The 14,405-nt window shown below is 43.4% G+C and overlaps 1 protein-coding gene across 7 annotated transcripts in view; it reads right to left on the bottom strand.

Moving 5' to 3' along the window:
* FOXN3 (forkhead box N3) overlaps nucleotides 1-14,405 on the bottom strand; it is a 617,803-nt gene that overhangs the window by 148,838 nt on the left and 454,560 nt on the right. The window lies entirely within an intron of this gene.

The raw sequence follows: 14,405 nt of genomic DNA, 5'->3' as shown, positions 1-14,405 counted from the left end.
CCATAGTAACGAAAATGCATTCACGTGACTTGTATTTAAATGCTGTTCTGAGAATATATATCATGAGATAACGTAACCATGGTAACGAAAATGCATTCACGTGATTTATGTTGAAAACGCAAAGAGTCAAGGGAATCATACATAACACACGTTGACGTGATGACGTGTTCACGTGCTGTACGTGCGCGTGTCCTCCGATGGTCAAGCGGCCTCTAGTGGCGCGCTCAGTTGTCTTGCGCTGAGTTGTCTTGCGCTGAGTTGTCTTGCGCTGAGTTGTCTTGCGCTGAGTTGTCGCTGCGCTCAATTGTCTTGCGCTGAGTTGTCACTGCGCTGAATTGTCTTGCGCGCAATTGTCTTTGCGCTTATTTGTCTGCGCTATTTTGTCTGCGCGCAATTGTCTTGCGCGTTTTTGACCTGTCACCGTCTCGAAGGATGATTTTTCTATCGCATGAATAGTGCATTAAGCACAGGTAAATGATTGCAACTAGCCGACCCAAAAACCGGTGTCCAAAGCAATGCTAATGGTCATGAGTAAGGGAGAGCAAGTCACCATACACGCTCCATATATAATAATACAACCCTAGGCGCGCATGCGCACTCCTACTTGCGTGTTCCGTGATCAGTAGGTCCCTGGCAGGTAGGAGTGCGCATGCGCGCTTAGGGTTATGTTTTTGTGTAAGGCAGTTCGTCGTCGTCACCTCCCCGGCGTACCCGAACCCCCGTTGACCCTCCCACCGCGAGACGACCACAAACCTCCCGGCTCCAGCAGCGTCCGCAGCACTCTAAACACGCTGCTTCGCGGCCTTCTACTGCCATGATTTCCTCTGCCACGTCTCTGTCTCTGATGATGTCATCAGGGACGCAGCAGAGGAAATCAGGGCAGTAGAAGGCCGCGAAGCAGCGTGTTTAGAGTGCTGCGGACGCTGCTGGAGCCGGGAGGTTTGTCGGTCATCTCACGGTGGGAGGGTCAGTGGGGTTGGCTGCACAGCGGCGGTAGTGGCGAGGGGGGTGGGGTGGAAACATGCTGCTCAAGGGTTATACTGCACAGGGGGGTGGGAGGGAGGCAGGCAGGCTTTGGAAGGTGGGGGTGGGACAAAGTCTGGAAGGCAGTGAGGGGGACATAGGAAGGAAGCACTGAGGGTACTAAGGACATAGGAGGCACTGAGGGCACTAAGGACACAGGACAGAGGCACTGGGGGCACTAAGGACATGGGAAGGAGGCACTGGGGGCACTAAGGACACAGGACGGAGACAATGGGGCACTAAGGACACAGGATGGAGGCACTGGGGGCAATAAGGACATGGGAAGGAGGCACTGGGGCCACTAAGGACATAGGAAGGGGTACTAAGGACATGGGAAGGAGCACTAAGGACGTAGGAAGGGGTACTAAGGACATGGGAAGGAGGCACTAAGGACATAGGAAGGGGTACTAAGGATATGGGAAAGGGCACTAAGGACATAGGAAGGGGTACTAAGGACATGGGAAGGAGGCACTAAGGACATAGGAAGGGGCACTGAGGGCACTAAGGACATAGGAGGGGCACTAAGGACATAGGAAGGGATCTACTCTAGCACCCGTTAATGTAACAGGCTTAAACACTAGTTTAATATAAATGGTCCTTTTTCTTAGATATTTCAGGGCCAGAAGCCAAGAGCTCTGCCCGATAGTGTGCTTAGGTTCTATCTGCTGGAGTCTCCGTCAAAGTTCACTCCAGTCCATCTTAACCATCCCAGCTTGCCCTCAACTGATTGGCCAAATTGGGTTTCTGGCCCAGAAATATCCCATGAGATCACCACTCTCATAATTATTATTTAATGCATATTTTCAATCTTTGTGACAAATTCTTTATGGATATCAAATTTTAAACTGCGCATATACTGTGATATTTTTCCTTGACATAAGGACAGGGTGTTTCCCCGTATTCAAGGATGTGTTTGAAAGGTCTGAAATTAAAACCTGAGAAGACAAATATTTTATGGCTTGGAGATAAGATAAAGGATACTAAGCCCAACCATTGGAGATATACTAATACTTTTGTGTTGGGAGACTAAGGCTCCCTTTTATCAAGCCGCGTTAGGGGTTATTATTGCCGGCCGCTGCAGTAAAAGCTCTGACGCTCATAGAATTTCTATGAGTGGCAGAGCAGAAAATGACACAGGGACAAATTTGTCCCCGTCTATGCAGGAACTCAATTTCCCCATCCTGTCCCCATGAGTTTTGTCACTGCCCCTGTACCCATTCCTGGAAGCTCTGCTCTGATCTGCACAAACCTTGAACACTTATGATTTCAAAGTGTTTGAGGCTTATGCAGATGAGGACGGAGCTTAGGCATTGGTGGAATGAGGCATTATGACATCACAATCTGAGCTCTAGAATGTTGCTACTTATGATTTCAAAGTGTTTGAGGCTTATGCAGATGAGGATGGAGCTTAGGCATTGGTGGAATGAGGCATTATGACATCACAATCTGAGCTCTAGAATGTTGCTACTTATGATTTCAAAGTGTTTGAGGCTTATGCAGATGAGGATGGAGCTTAGGCATTGGTGGAATGAGGCATTATGACATCACAATCTGAGCTCTAGAATGTTGCTACTTATGATTTCAAAGTGTTTGAGGCTTATGCAGATGAGGACGGAGCTTAGGCATTGGTGGAATGAGGCATTATGACATCACAATCTGAGCTCTAGAATGTTGCTACTTATGATTTCAAAGTGTTTGAGGCTTATGCAGATGAGGACGGAGCTTAGGCATTGGTGGAATGAGGCATTATGACATCACAATCTGAGCTCTAGAATGTTGCTACTTATGATTTCAAAGTGTTTGAGGCTTATGCAGATGAGGACGGAGCTTAGGCATTGGTGGAATGAGGCATTATGACATCACAATCTGAGCTCTAGAATGTTGCTACTTATGATTTCAAAGTGTTTGAGGCTTATGCAGATGAGGACGGAGCTTAGGCATTGGTGGAATGAGGCATTATGACATCACAATCTGAGCTCTAGAATGTTGCTACTTATGATTTCAAAGTGTTTGAGGCTTATGCAGATGAGGATGGAGCTTAGGCATTGGTGGAATGAGGCATTATGACATCACAATCTGAGCTCTAGAATGTTGCTACTTATGATTTCAAAGTGTTTGAGGCTTATGCAGATGAGGACGGAGCTTAGGCATTGGTGGAATGAGGCATTATGACATCACAATCTGAGCTCTAGAATGTTGCTACTTATGATTTCAAAGTGTTTGAGGCTTATGCAGATGAGGACGGAGCTTAGGCATTGGTGGAATGAGGCATTATGACATCACAATCTGAGCTCTAGAATGTTGCTACTTATGATTTCAAAGTGTTTGAGGCTTATGCAGATGAGGATGGAGCTTAGGCATTGGTGGAATGAGGCATTATGACATCACAATCTGAGCTCTAGAATGTTGCTACTTATGATTTCAAAGTGTTTGAGGCTTATGCAGATGAGGACGGAGCTTAGGCATTGGTGGAATGAGGCATTATGACATCACAATCTGAGCTCTAGAATGTTGCTACTTATGATTTCAAAGTGTTTGAGGCTTATGCAGATGAGGACGGAGCTTAGGCATTGGTGGAATGAGGCATTATGACATCACAATCTGAGCTCTAGAATGTTGCTACTTATGATTTCAAAGTGTTTGAGGCTTATGCAGATGAGGATGGAGCTTAGGCATTGGTGGAATGAGGCATTATGACATCACAATCTGAGCTCTAGAATGTTGCTACTTATGATTTTAAAGTGTTCGAGGCTTGTGCAGATGAGGACGGAGCTTAGGCACTGGTGGAATGAGGCATTATGACATCACAATCTGAGCTCTAGAATGTTGCTACTTAGGATTTTAAAGTGTTTGAGGCTTGTGCAAGTGAGGATGGAGCTTGCAGAAATGGGGCAGGGACAGGAAAAGAACTCGTGGGGATGCGATGGGAAAATGAGTTCCCGCAGGGACGGGGAAAATTTGTCCCCGTGTCATTCTCTCCTCCGACGTGTACAGGAATTCTATGAGCGTCAGAGCTTTTACTGCAGCAGCAGGCAATAAAAACCCTAATGAAGCTTGATAAAAGGGGGCCTAAGTTTCTAAATGTTTATTTGGATTCTTATTTAATGATAGAAACTCAAGTGAATTTTCTAATAAAGTTTATGGACTATTGCATCAATTTAGACATATTAACTAAGTGTACTTCAAGCAGTGGTTTTGTCAACATTTTATTATTCTGATAGTGATTGACTTATTTGATTATCAATTACCCTATCAAAATGCTGCAGCAAAGATGATTTGGGGTGGAAGGTGTTTCTAAATGGCATAGTGTAACTCCATATATGATTTTTTACTCTTTCAAAAAGTACCAAGGACAAGGGGCACTCAATGACGTTACATAATAATACTTTTAAAATGAGTAGGAGGAAATATTTTTTCACTCAACAAATAGTTAAGCTCTGGAGCTGATTGTCAAAGGATGTGGTAACAGTGGTTAGTGTATCTGGGTTTTAAAAAAAAGTTTATAGACATGTTCCTGGAGGAAAGGTCTATAGTCTGCTTGCCCTGGGATCGATAGCATAGAGACTTGCTACTACAGTATTAAGATTCTGCCACTGTTGGAAGCAGGATACTGGGCTAGATGGATCATCACTCTGATACATCAGGTTCCTGGCTATAGCAAGAATTGTTTTAAAAAAAGTCCCCCCCCCATCATGACAGACTCCTCTTCCCCACCAGCCTGACCTCTAGTGGTAGTACCACAAGACTACCACTAGAGATCAGGGTGAAGTAAAAAATGGTGACAGATTGATTGCTGTGCTCCATTGTATTTCTTACCTTGTAGCAAATGCTAAAGGAAGACCGGGTCTATCCCTTGCAGACCCTGCAGCTCCAGTGTTTGGGCCAATGAATAGTTATGTTACATAGAGAGGACCTCAGTTTGAATGACCCAGAGAAAATGGAGCCATGTGCTCCTTTAAACTCCTCAGTACTTGAAATTACTTTGAGTCAAATTCAAAAAATGTTGCCATTACTGTTAGCTTCCTCAGTGAATGTCTTAAGAACAGAATAATTGTCTACTGAAGTACTTGACAGTGCTCAGTACCAAGAAGTGGAGCTCAGAATGAGTTCTCTTACAGTTGGGACCTTACAGAAGGCACTTACTTACTTCTAAACAAGGAAGTTTTTGCAGGTTAACCTTTTGGAATCTCTTCACTGTTCTGAACGGAGTCTGCCATTGCATCTGGACACTTCTGACTCGGCCGAGGAAAGGCCCTACCAGGACTGGCTGCAAGCTGCCTGTTTACACCGTGCCTCTGTTGACAGACTGCTGTTGCTGTTTCGGGAGAGCCGCAGGTAAGAGATATCGGCTCTACTTGTACGTTAAGCCAAGCCCAGGGGGAAGGGGTGCGGGGAGGGGGGATGGACCAAAAAGTGTGTGTGTGGGGGGGGGGGGGAGGAAGGGACATGGATGCTGGATCTGCAGGGTGAAGGGCAGGGGAAGTATGCTGGACCCATAAGTGGGGGAGGGAGAGAAAGTGACCCAGACCAGAAAGGAGGGTAGGAAAAACCGATGCTGGACTTACAGGTTGGGGGTGGGGGGGGGGGGGACAATAGAGAGAGGAAGTGTGTGACTCAGAACAGAAAGGTGAGGTAGGAAGGGAAACGATAGTAACTCTCAAACAACCAGAAACTACATTTATCTGGCATTTACCAATCCCCATGGGTGCCGGATCACAGAGTCTACTGTAGCAGCCTTCTAAAATCATTGTTTGGATGTATATGAAATGTAAACATCTACGAGTAGATGCTTCTAAACTAGCCTCAAGCATTATGTTTTTGCAGGGGGCTTTTCAACTTAAATACCTTTATGATCTTAACAGAAGTAGCTCATTAGAGCAGTAATGCCTGCTAGTGGCAATAATTAAGTGGAAGTATCAGGACAGAATAAGCTGTGAAGTTATTTCCCTAGTCTGCACTTTAAATGCACAGTGGAAAAGTTATGAAGAGCTGTGATGAATGAATGAATTGGAATTTCATTTACTTGTTAATTTTCTTTGTTAGTCTCTCGCCCCACTGGACCATGTATGGTACCGTGCCAACACCGGCCCTCTTATGATACCTTGTCACTCCCTGGAGTCCTTCTCCAGCTGCTCCTTCAGCCGGATTGCTCTCCAGCACTACTGCCAGAATGAGAATATTGACAGAGAGAACAGAGAGACAAGAGCAAATGCAACCATAAAGCCTAGTTATACTCGTATCAAGTCCATTCCAACTTAAACACTTAACACCAACAGACTGGCTAAAAATAATAGAGTGGATTCGGAAGGAAAAAGTCCTCTTCTGTTATTAAAAAAAGGGATGGTTAACAAGACTAAGAATGTTATAATGTCCCTGTATCGCTCCATGGTGCGACCTCATCTGGAGTTCTGCATTCAATTCTGGTCTTCTTATCTCAAGAAAGATATAGTGGCGCTAGAAAAGGTTCAAAGAAGAGCGACCAAGATGGTAGAGGGGATGGAACTCCTCTCGTATGAGGAAAGACTAAAACGGTTAGGACTCTTCAGCTTGGAAAAGAGACGGCTGAGGGGAGATAGGATTGAAGTCTACAAAATCCTGAGTGGAGTAGGACGGGTACAAGTGGACCGATTTTTCACTCCGTCAAAAATTACAAGGCCTAGGAGACACTCAATGAAACTGCAGGGGAATACTCTTAAAACCAATAGGAGGAAATTTTTTTCACTCAGAGAATAGTTAACATTATTACATTACATTAGGGATTTTTATTCCGCCTGTGCCTTGCGGTTCTAAGCGGATTACAGTTAAAAGAGATCAGGACATTACCGAGAGAATTACATTACAACGATTTAAGTAAATTACATGTTGTGGTATAGAAATACAAGTATAAGATATCTGGATTTATCGATAGAGTAACTTGACAGGGTTCAAGTAGTTACAAGGGTCAGTGAGGAAAACAATATAGGCTCTGGAATGCGTTGCCAGAGGATGTGGTAAGAGTGGATAGCGTAGCTGGTTTTAAGAAAGGTTAGGACAAGTTCCTGGAGGAAAAATCCATAGTCTGTTATTGAGAAAGACATGGAGGAAGCCACTGCTTGACCTGGATCGGTAGAATGGAATGTTGCTGCTCCTTGGGGTTCTGGAATCTTTTGTTAACTCTTTGGGATTCCGGAATCTTGCTATTCTTTGGGATTCTGTATGGAATGCTGATACTCCTTGGGTTTTGACCAGGTAGTAGTGACCTGGATTGGTCACCTTGAGAACGGGCTACTGGGCTTGATGGACCATTGGTCTGACCCAGGAAAGCTAGTCTTATGTTCTTATGTACAAAAATTAAAACAGACTAGGGAAGTGCCTTCTCCCCAACGGGTACTCTTTACATCATGCTAGATTTTTGTCACTAGAAGCGGGTGGGATGGCATTAGAAATACTTTAGATGTAACAAATTGCTTTCACCCACTAGACCACATGTACTAATGCTGTTTTTCCACAGACACAAAATAGGGAAAATCCTTCAGCACATCTGCCTTTGGCAGCAATGGGGCAGGAAAAGGGAAGAATGTTTATTTTGCGTTAATTATATTAATTGTTGCTTACGTTCCTGACCAAAATGCAAATTAAGGTAAAAGAGACGAAGCTGCTGAATGCAGCACAGAGCTCAGAAATAAGGCAACAATTATTACGGTCCTTTCTAAAGCTGTTTTTCTTTGGTTTCAAAGCCATTTTGTCAGCAATTTTTTTTACGCGAAGATCTGTTTTATGACTTGGGCCAACCGTGCACACACCTAAGCTCTGAATTGCAGCGCGACCTGCCCTGTAATTCTCGGACACGCCTCTGAGTCGTCAGGGAAACCAAACTGCTGAGGTAAACTTTACCCTGTTTGGTTAGCAGGAGATTCCTTCAGTATTTGAGAAGCGATGCACAGCCAGGCTCTTGTGCAACAAGCAAAGGCATCCAAGGAAGTAAGAGGCTAATACAGTGCTGGAGGGATTTACTGTAGATTAGGTTTGGGATGCATCTAAGCACAGACAGGACGAGTTGCTGGGCACACCTTTTCAGCAAACAAATGGCAAAGAGCAGCAAAACACGGGAAGGGCAATTCTATAAGCCAGGCGCTCACATTTATGCGACATCATGCATGGAAATGTTTAAAATACTGGCCTGGAAAGGAAGGAAAGTGTGGGCTAGGTTCCACACCAAATTTACAAGCAAGGATTTACACTGGGCTTTAGTTGATGGAAATGCTCGTGCCCAACACTGGGCGCAGATCTTGGCATAAATGGCACCCGACTCTGAAGGCCATTTATAGAACGGCGCTTAGGCTGCTTTTTAATCGGCATCATATACCAGAATGGAGGCCAAACTGTAAAAGTGCAATCACTGCATTGGTAGGCCAGACTTCTAGGCACATATCCGCAAAAGCAATTTGATAATCAAACAATTCAAACAGGCCTACTAATAGCTCCATAAAGGGGTTCATAGACAACGGCGCGAAAGACAAAGGCGTGCGCCGACAACTGAGCGCAAGACGGAGGCGCGCGCCGAAAAAATTACAGTTTTTAGGGGCTCCGACGGGGGTGTTTTGTTGGGGAACCCCCCCACTTTACTTAATAGACATCGCGCCGGCGTTATGGGGGGTTTGGGGGGGTTGTAACCCTCCACATTTTACTGTAAACTTAACTTTTTCCCTAAAAACAGGGAAAAAGTGAAGTTTTCAGTAAAATGTGGGGGGGTTACAACCCCCCCAAACCCCCCACAATGCCCCCACAACGCGGCGTGATGTCTATTAAGTAAAGTGGGGGAGTTCCCCCCATGCCACCCCCGTCGGAGCCCTAAAAACAGTAATTTTGAGCGGCGCGCGCCTCCACGCTGCGCTCAATTGTCTGGGCGCGCCTTTGTCCCGGTGCGCTTTTGACCTGACACCCCATAAAGGAATCCAGAACAGATCCATGCACAGACTCTGTACGCAAAGAAAATCTGCAGTGGACTGAGCGCAATCAACTTGAATTCCCAACGTCACCAACTCTCCAGGACTATATGCTTTCATGCACTGGCTCCTTTAGGGAGGTTCTGTATGCCTGTTCTTTTTTATAACATATTAAAATACTGTTGTATATTTACTGAAGGTGGAGCTTTTTTCTCGCTAGAGGCTGTGTGCCTTAATTAGAGAATGACACGGGTTGTCCCCTGTCCCCATCCCATCCCTGCAAGCTCTGTCCTCACCTTCACAAGCCTCGAACACTTACTGTTGCTGAGATTTCAGCCCTAAGCCACAACAGGGAGCCGATATAAGAGTCCTTCCCTGAAGACGATATCCATCGAAATTCGAGTCGGGGGGACATGGATAATGTTTGGAGGAGTTACCACAGTGGGTTTTAACACATTATTAACACAACTTTATTTCTTCACCGCTGGGAAATTATATCAAGATTTAACCATCCGATTTGCAGATAAGTAACCATATTTTGAAACTTTCAATAATATCAAGCAGGATGGTGAGGGGACAGTGAATTTCAATGATGGTCCCCCAATTAACCCCAGTTCGGTGAATTCACCAGTCACGGGTGTTGGTTCTGAGATATTCACTATATTTAATTAAGAATCAATAAGACACTGTGATTATAGAACATATTGATAAAATATGAAGACACAACCTCATCCCCAGCACACTGACGATCAGTCTAGAAACTTACACATGTGCAGGGGTCCCAAGCCTGTAATTCTATGCATATATCAGATACTAACAACTTTGGCTTTTAAAACTGACCCGCCCCTTGTCCAGTGTTTGTCAAAAAGCACCTTACAAATAATAAAGGAATTGCACTGGTTTCAACCAGCAATGTTTCCATTACCAAGAACAAAAGGCTCTCTGCAGCAAGTATAAGGTGGTCCCAGCAGCGGAAGTTTCCACCTGGGGTTGAAGCGTCAGACTTTGTCGCACCATATGCCCCCTTCCCTGTGCTGTGAATCAACCCCCCCCTTCCCATGCACCCTTCCCTGTGGCTCTCCTCCCCTCTACCTCTTCAAATCTTTACTGGCCACAAAGAGCATCTCTTATCTGCTATTTGCAACAGCCTCACCCTTCCCTCTGATGTCACTTCCTGGGGTACAGATAGCTTTCAGTTATAATGGAGAGAAGGGATGATTTGGGCAAAGTTAGATGCGGGGCCACCGATTTCAAAAGGCTGCTCCCATTCACATCAAAAGCAGTTCTGTTTCCCCACGTGCTTTTTGAGATCACTGCTCCTGTTGCACTTGGAGAGTCCTAAATACACAGTCTTGCACTATCTTACTAGACGCTTTATGAGGGAACAAAAATGCTGTTGACCAATATTTTTGTGGTTATTCATTCCTAGGATTTGGAGAACTCATATAAAAGGTACCTTTGGAGAGATATTCCTAGGTCGTTAAACATCAATAGTCCATTTTGGATCCAAGTGAAATTAAAAAAAAAAAAACAACAACCCCCCTCCCCCCCAAAAAAAGTACCTCAATCACTTTAATTTCTCCATCAGTTCTGTTTGTTCAAAGTCATTACAAAGGTGGGCCGGCTAATACACAAACCATCTTAAAGGAACAGGATAATTTCAGTCTTAATTCCCTCAAATGGCACAGTCTATAATTCTTTATAACAATTGCTTCTCACAAAATGTATAATTAGGATTTGGGAAACTGCCTTTTGCAGCCCGTCAGAACCCAAACAAAATTCAAACTCCTACCAACCTCAGCAAAACATGCAACACGCAATCCTAGCTAGACGAGCTCGTTTGGGTTGGAATCATTCTCGCTTGTTGGATGCTGCCTGGCTAACTAGGATCACTTTTATTACTTGGCCGATTCTCGATTGAGGAGACCAAAATTGGGGTCACGCAGCTTAATACGAGTATTTGTTTCTGTTTAACATAGAATAGTTCAATGGATTACATAAAGCATAACATTCATTGGTTAAAAAAAACACAAAAAACCCTCTAAAAAAACACAACAGAAATGAAAAGCAACATCCAAATGTCATCAATCAGTTCGAATACAATCCTAGTTTCGGATCCCATATACCCACCGGTTTACAGTACATACATCAAGATTATCACCCAACAGTCCTCAGTAAAATTTTTAATTTAGATTTATAGATATTACTGAATTCATACCATTTAGACAATCATGTCTGACACAGTAATATATTTTGAATAACCCAACCATGTTTTTAGCACCTTTCTAAATGCCTTATATACAGACAGTCCCCTTATTGACATGGGTAATCCATTCCACAGATCCTTGTCCCACCATAGTTTGGTTTTTTTCAATGAGTATCACAGTGACCCATCAAATGAGCACAGGACAATTGCACGCATGGACAAATGCGGTGGTGGATACTATTTTGGCTTTTTGAGGGGGTGAGGGGGGAAACCCCCACCATCACTACACTTTAAAAATTTGCTTGCTATCTAGTGTTAGGGTAAGGTTTATATCATGATTATGGGAACCCTAATCATGATATAAACCTTATCCTAACACGAAGGCCCTGATTTGCTGACACTCCTAAAGCCCCGTCTTAGGCGTCTCAAGCCCCTCCCAAGGGACGGGGCCTGAGGAGTGTCAGCAAATCAAGGCCTTCCACTTACGAACCGGGGCCTGAGGAGTGTCAGCAAATCAGGGCTTTCCACTTACGGGCCACAATTGTCGTGTACGCATTTGTCCTAGCTCAATTGTCCTGAGCAGATTTGTCAGTGTACCGAGTATCACAGTTCAGGTTCTTTCAACGTGGGGATTTTTAGTTGAATCTCATCTCACAAATGTAATTGTTACCAAGGCATATAAATAGGAGCTTCAGCGCTCAGTCTGGGGCCATTCCATATAATATTTTAAATACAAACAGATGGCATTTAAATTGTATTCTAGCTTTCACTGGGAACCAATGCAAAGCCATCCCCCCCCCCAAAAAAAAAAGGAGTCTCTCTCTCCATCCTAACCCACCCCCCATTATCAATTTGGTTGAAACATTCTGCATCACTTGCCATCTTCTCAGCTGTCTATCTGGAAGCACCAGAAGGATTATATTACAATACAGGAAGTCCCCAGGTCAAAAACGAGTTCCATTCTTAAAACCGTTCTTAAGCTGAATATGTATGCAACTCAGATCTTGATCTCTTCACAAAGCCGCGAGCAGCGTTTCCTACACGCTGCCCCCAGCTGATGTTAAGAGGAAAGGCTTCCAGGTCAGTGTGTAAGAGCTGCTGTCTGCAGTCTGTGCAGAGAAACAAGTGCAGCTGGAAGGGAGGAGGGAGCCGGCCAGAAAAGGTAAACACCCGTGGAAGGGAGGCACGAATTTAGGACACAGAATGGAAGGAAAGAAGGAAGGAGAGAGAGGTGTACCATTGGGACACAGAAGGGAGGAAGAGAGGCACATTGGAACTCGGAAGGGAGAAGCAGGACCCCCGTTCGTAACTACGAGTCTGACATAAGTCGGACATTCGTAATCAATTTGCAACAATATAGTTGACTGGATTATAAATGCCTAATATGTTTTACCAATTTCAACTTAAAAATACTTTCTTCAATAACACTGCAAATGGAGTTCCCTGATGAATCTTAAATTCAGTACAACCACCCCAAATTTTAGCCTCTTTGTGGTATTGAGCCTAATGCATTAGGACGTTCCTGGGGATTTAGTGTTCCTACCCTCTACCCATAAGGCTTTTTTTTAAATAGATTTAGGCGAGGAGGGAGTTATCAATGTGGGCCACCATTAAGAAAGGTTATTTTACCAGAAATCCCACTTTATGCAATGAGACCTAGTTACTAGTAACTGGGGTGCAACTTGACCATCTTAAAGGAAATTTTTTTGTAACCATTACCTCTTGTTTTTTCCTTAAATGTCCTTTTCTTTCAACTTCTTGTAGTTCTACCTTTTCCCTTTCATGTCAATTGGTTCGTGTGCTTTTGTACCTGTCTTTATGGGATGTTAATTAGCCTTTAATTTTAACTTGTCAGTATTACCTTGTTTTTTTACTCTTTATTGTAAAGCCGCTTTGTAATTTTGAAAAGGCAGAATAACAAATTTTTAATAAACTTGATAACATCCCCCCTTAGTGTCAGAGCTTCTCAACATCCACTTTGGATATAACCCAAGACCTGTAATATAATTAAATTATAAGTTTGTCTAAGAGTGGTCCTTAAGGGAAAGAGCAAACAATATCATCAGCATAGCAGAAATATGAAATATTAATAGTCATAAAGGACTCATATACAGATTCAAAGAAGGTGAGAACCCTGTGGTCATTATCCATAGCTCTTCCATCATAGAAGATAAGCAGGAAGTGGGATGGAACAACAGACTTTCCAAAGCACAAAAAGCCAAACGTATCATGTAAAATAAGCATTTATTATATCCATCCACAATAGTCGCAACCTGACACAGAACTGTGGTTTGGCGTGATATACACCTGCCTCATAGAAACATAGAAAAACGAAAGTAGATAAAGACCATCTGGATCTCCCATAGAGATCCAATGTACTCGTTCCAAGCCTTCTTAAATTCAGATACACTCTTTGTATTCTGTCTTGGTATTGAAACTTATATAGTTAGATTTAAATATTGTTATATTTTATCTTCTTCTTTTATACTTCCCTACAATATAACCAAATTACTTCAGTCTTTCCTTCTGGTTCTTTGTTACCCTGGGGTGTCTCTTCTTCCTTGCTCCTTTCGACTTATCTTGTTATACAAGTGATGTTCGTTTGTTTTTGGGCGGTGGGGTCCCCTTGACTACTTTAGCTAGATTGTGAGCCCAATTGAGACAGAGAGGGTAGTTTGATGTACCCAATTTCAAATGTATTAGCATTGTAAACCGCTTACTAGTCATGTACAATCCAATCCACCACCTCCACCGGGAGGCTGTTCCAAGCATTTACCACCCTTTCTGCAAACAAGTATTCTCTCCGGTTACTTCTGAATCTATCCCCTTTCACCTTCATCCTATGTCCCCTCATTCCAGAGTTTCCTTTTAATTGAGACTCGCCTCATGTACATTTTATGTCATGTAGGTATCAATCTCCCATCTTTAAGTCAAGAATATCACAGTTTGAGTCGACTGTCTTGGCCAAGATGGGGATATTTGCTACAGGATGATAATTCTCATGCTTTTTATCTTAAAGACCATCATTTTTCAGCAAAGGAGTCAAAACAATCTTTCTTAACTCAGTGGGATAAACACCAGCTTCTAAAGAAGGGTCATCCAAACCATCAGTCTCTCAGGCAAATCTTTCTCTAATCTACAATTGCCACGGCATATTTAAACAGCATATTTTTATTTTTTTTCATTTTTTGACGTGAAACCAAAGAAAAGTAACTCCAGCAACAAAATCTGTTTCATAATCCTCAGATTCC

Source organism: Geotrypetes seraphini, chromosome 7 (genome assembly GCF_902459505.1).
Source record: "Geotrypetes seraphini chromosome 7, aGeoSer1.1, whole genome shotgun sequence".
In the NCBI taxonomy this organism is placed as follows: domain Eukaryota; kingdom Metazoa; phylum Chordata; class Amphibia; order Gymnophiona; family Dermophiidae; genus Geotrypetes; species Geotrypetes seraphini.
This window is presented reverse-complemented; position numbering and strand designations above follow the sequence as displayed.